We start from the raw sequence: 5,000 nt of genomic DNA on the forward strand, positions 1-5,000 counted from the left end.
TTTTCTCTCCTCTCCTTCCCTCCAATCTTTTCTATATATCTAGCTCTTTACCACTACCCCCCCCTCTCTCTTCTCCTCTCCCCTCTCTCCCCTCCTCCCCTCTCCTCTTCTCCTCCCCCTCTCCTTCCCCTCTTTTTCTCTCCCTTTTCCCCTCTCTCTCTCCTCACTCCTTCTCTCTTTTTCTCTCTTCCCCCTCCTCTCTCGCTCTCTCTCTCTCATCTCTTTTCGTCTCTTTCTCTTCTTTTCTCCCCCTCCCTCCTCCCTCCATATCTATCTATATATCTAGCTCTTTATCCATCTACCCCCTCTCTCTCTCTCTCTCTCTCTTTCCTCCTCTCTCTCTCTCTTCCCCTTTTCTCTCTCCCCGCCCCTCTACTCTCTCCTCCCCCTCTCTCTCTCCCCTCTCTCTTTCTCTCCTTTTCCCCCTCCTCCCTCCATTAACTATCCCCATTTTCCTCTTTAATTTTCCCTCTCCCCCCCCCCTCTCCTCCTCTCCTCCTCTCCCCCTCTCTCTCCCCCCTCTCTCTCTCTCCTCTCTCTCCTCTCTTTTCATCGTTCTTCCTCTCTCTCCTCAACTCCTCCTCACTCTCTCCTCTCTTTTTCTTCCTTTTTCTTTTCTCTCTCTCTCTCTCGTTTTCCCCTTTTCTCTCTTTTCTCTCTCTTTTCTCTCCCTCTCTCCCTTTTTCCCTTTTCTTTTTTCTCCCCCTCTCTCCCCCCTCTCTCTCTCCCTCTCTCTCTCTTTGTCTCTCTCTCTCTTTTTCTTTTCCTTTTTCTTTTTCCCCTCTTTTTTCTCTCTCTCTCCTCCTCCACTCTCATCTCTCTCTCTCTCTCTCCTTCTCTCTTTCTCTCTCCTCTCTCCTCTCTCTCTCCTCTCTATCCCCCCTCTTCTCTCTCTCTCTCTCTCTCTCTCTCTCTCTCTCTCTCTCTCTCTCCTCCTCCTCCCCTCCCTCCCTCCCTAACCTCCCTCCCTCTCTCTCCCTCCCCCCCCCTCCCTCCCTCCCCCTCCCTCTCTACTCTCTCTCTCTCCCTCCCCCCCTCCCTCCTTCCCTCCCTCCCTCCCTCCCTCCCTCCCTCCCTCCCTCTCTACTCTCTCTCTCTCCCTCCCAACCTCCCTCCCTCCCTCTATCTCACTTATTAATTTATCATACATGGAGGAGGTTGCCCATCGAACCGAAGTATCCACGCAGTTATCCTCGTCCTTTAAACAACAAACGAAAATTGTCACTTATTTCCTCCAGCTGAAGCCGGGAAGTGAGCGAGAGAGATGGGGCTTCGGCTTTCAAAAGACGAAAATTGCCAAACCCATTTCCCTTCGGTTTAAGCCGGAGATCGGGAGGGACGGCAGATGCATTGCTGGTATGGCTTTCGTGCGTCGAAAAAAAAAATGAATTGACAAGCCTCTTTCCGCCCATTTAATTCGAGGGAGGGAAGGGGAATGTGTGACATTGATATGGCTTTTCGGAATCGATAAGCGACAGAAAATTGTCCCGCAATTTTAATCTTCGGAAGGAGCGGGGAATTCACACGTCGTTGGTGAGGAGGCTGCCGCGATTCGAAAAGTGTTAAACCTATTTTCCACCGATCAAAAAACGAAGAAGGGGAAGGGGAGAGGGGAGAGGGAGGGGATTTGTTGCTGAAGTGGGGAAGTAGGTGGGAACAGACGATTAGCGCGAAAACGGTTTCGAATCTCTCGGCGCCGACATTTGGCAAAACGAAATTGAACGGAAGGCGGCTGAGGAGCGTCCTCGCGCGCGCGTGTTTGTTTGTTTGTTATGTGTTTGTTTATGTGTGTGTGTATTTGCTTGTTTGTGTGTGTGTGTGTGTGTGTTTATTTGCTTGTTTGTTTGTGTGTGTGTGTGTTTGAGTGTGTGTGTGTTTGTGTGTGTGTGTGTGTGTGTGTGTGCTTTTCTCCCTCTCCTTCTCCCTTTCCCTGTGGCTCATCTTTAACAAGTTTTGTCCCTTAACACTTCTCTCTTTTCTCCTTCCTTCCTTCTTTCCTTTCAGAGAGGCAGACTGACTAACAGATAGACAGACAGATAAGCAAACACACAGACAGACAGACAGATAAAGAAAGATCAGACAGACACACAGAGAGGCACACAGACACAGACAGACAGGCACACAGAGAAACAGACAGACAGACACATAAACAGCGACCGAGAGAGGAAACGAGGATGCGACGCCGACAGAAGAAACGCAGGTCAAAGGTCACGAGAGATTAAACCCGGAAGTCCTCTTGAGCTCTCTTGGGGTTTAGGGAAACGAGCGAGGGTAAACTTTGCCCTAAACCCTGCCTTTGTGCATAGTCAGGCTGTTGTCTCTGCTTTTCTGTCTGTCTTTCTGCCTCTCTCTCTCTCTCTATCTATCTCTATCTCTATCTCCACCCCCCCCCCTCTCTCTCTCTCTGTCTGTCTCTCTCTCTCTCTCTCTCTCTCTCTCTCTCTCTCTCTCTCTCTCTCTCTCTCTCTCTCTCTCTCTCTCTCTCTCTCTCTCTCTCTCTCTCTCTCTCTCTCTCTCTCTCTCTCACGCTCTATTTATCAATTTATTTTCTTTCTCCCCCCTTCTCTCTCCCTCTCTACCTCCCTCCCTCACTTTCTCTATTTCTCTCCGTCCCTTCCTCCCCCTTCCTTCCCTCTCGCCCATTCATCCTCTCCTCCCTCTCCTCCCTTCTTCTCACCCATCCGCCCTCTCTCTCCCTCGTGCAGCAAGGAATGCCATTGTCTCAAGACGCAGGGCCCAGCGCGGAGACTAAGCTCAGCTGACCTACTCCCGTCTTTTATGCAGTGTTGTGTGTGTGTGTGTGTGCGTGTGTGTGTGTGTGTGTGTGTGTGTGTGTGTGTGTGTGTGTGTGTGTGTGTGTGTGTGTGTGTGTGTGTGTGTGTGTGTGTGTGTGTACGTGCGTGTGGGTGTGTACGAGTGTATGGGCGACAGCGATGCCCGGTCGTAGTTCAAACCCCGCCCGCGCCTCCCCTCTGTCGCAACAAGCAGGAGGATGATGCCAATATTCCTCATTCTGACTGCGTAACCGAAGCAATTTTAGTTATTTGGAGCCTGCCTAGAGTAGGATAAAAAGAGCTCCGTGGAATGCTCGGCTGCCAGTCTCTTTAGCGAGTTCGAATACCTCTTTCTTGCCCGGCCGGACCGTTGTAAACCCTGTTTTATAAGTCGGTGACACCTTTATGTAAATCAGTGCCTCGAACGGTAACATCATTTTGTTTATATATTATTATGATATTTGAGATACAGATGTATTATGTCATCGAGTGGAAATGTTGTATAGTGAGAGTTTTATAGGGAAATGAAGATAAAAAGATCAGACACGCCGATATGCAAGCTAAAGAGTTAACGGGGAGGAAGAATTTACAGTAAGGAGGTTCAGCAAGTCAGATAAAAAATCTTTACTGCTTTCGCTTACAAAATGCGAATTTGCAAACAAGGGGAAGATGTGTGAGGTAAGCGAAAGTTTGAATGGGTGATGCTCTTTTTTTTCAATTTCATTATGGTCGCATAATTAATCGTACGACCTTTCACCTGGTCCAAGCGAAAAAATAATAAAAATATGTTATTTTGTTATGAAATAGGTTAGGGTTTGTCTTATCCGCGTATATATATATATATATATATATATATATATATATATATATATATATATATATATATATATATATATATATATATATATAGAGAGAGAGAGAGAGAGAGAGAGAGAGAAGGAGAGAGAGAGAGAGAGAGAGAGAGAGAGAGAGAGAGAGAGAGAAAGAAAGAGAAATAATATTTTGAGGGAATGTTTTCTTGCCTAAATAAATAACAGCCCTTCTAGTTATCACTCAAATTATCCTCGATTTTCTTTAATGACCAACGCTGTCAAAGAGTGACTGTGATTATATGATCTCGACCCGCCATTGTCTTTGCCATTTCGGTTTCATCAGCGCTCTGTAGCGATGCTGTTTCCTTCATCATTTCCTTTATTATTATGACTGTCCCTTATTATCACAATTGTCGTCATTTAGTAATTAGTCTGCCATTGTTAAAGGAGGGAGGAGCGATAAGGAGGGAGGATATTGATGCGAGAGAGAGAGAGACAGAGACGGAGAATGAGAGACAGAGACGGAGAATGAGAGAAAGAGAGGGAGAATGAGAGAGAGAGGGGGAGAATGAGAGAGAGAGGGGGGGGTGAGAGAGAGAGGGAGAATAAGAGAGATAAGAAGGTCGGATATGATGTGAGAGAGAGGGAGGGAGGGAGAGAGAGAGAGAGAGAGGAAGAGAGAAGAGAGAGAGAGAGAGGGGAGGGGAGGAAGAGAGAAGAGAGGGAGAGAGAGAGAGAGAGAGGAGAGAGAGAGAGAGAGAGAGAGAGGGAGGGAGGGGAGAAAGAGAGAGAGAGAGGGAGGGGAGAAAGAGAGAGAAAGCCGATATTGTTCCTTTAAGTGGTTGAGTGAATATCATATATTTAATTTATCTGCCGTGGCACTTTATTATATAGAAATACCGTTATAGGCGTAGTGAAATATTCTGACGACTTTTATTGATCTAATCTCTCTCTCTTTATATGTATATATATATATATATATATATATATATAATATATATATATATATATATATATATATATATATATATATATATATGTATATATATTTATACATTATACATATATGTATATGTATACACGCACACATATTCATGCATGTGTATATCTATCTTTATATCTATGTGTGTATATGGTATTGCATACATATATACATACATACATACATACATACATACATACATACATACATACATACATACATACATATATATATATATATATATATATATATATATATATATATATATATATATATATATATATATATATATATATATATATATAATACGTGTATGATCCCCGCATGATGATCCCGACGGCGTCCTCAGAGAGACGAAGGTAGCGGAGGGCACAGGAGGCGGGGGGGGGGGGGGACGAGGCGGTGCCGTCGGTCCTTCGGTGCTTGTTGGGG

The 5,000-nt window shown here is 45.3% G+C and overlaps 1 protein-coding gene across 3 annotated transcripts in view; it reads left to right on the forward strand.

The window, feature by feature from the left end:
• The window catches only part of LOC119579046, a 28,199-nt gene that overhangs the window by 2,590 nt on the left and 20,609 nt on the right, over positions 1-5,000 (forward strand). The window contains exon 1 of one of the 3 annotated variants that reach the window (XM_037926771.1): positions 3,089-3,201. The exons of 1 other annotated variant lie outside the window; for it this stretch is intronic. The gene's annotated coding sequence lies outside the window, so the exon portion shown is untranslated. Of the gene's footprint in view, positions 1-3,088; positions 3,202-3,252; positions 3,453-5,000 lie in introns of those variants that run through there. One more of the 3 variants, XM_037926773.1, reaches the window with a different exon arrangement.

Source organism: Penaeus monodon, chromosome 11, assembly GCF_015228065.2.
Source record: "Penaeus monodon isolate SGIC_2016 chromosome 11, NSTDA_Pmon_1, whole genome shotgun sequence".
In the NCBI taxonomy this organism is placed as follows: Eukaryota; Metazoa; Arthropoda; class Malacostraca; order Decapoda; family Penaeidae; genus Penaeus; species Penaeus monodon.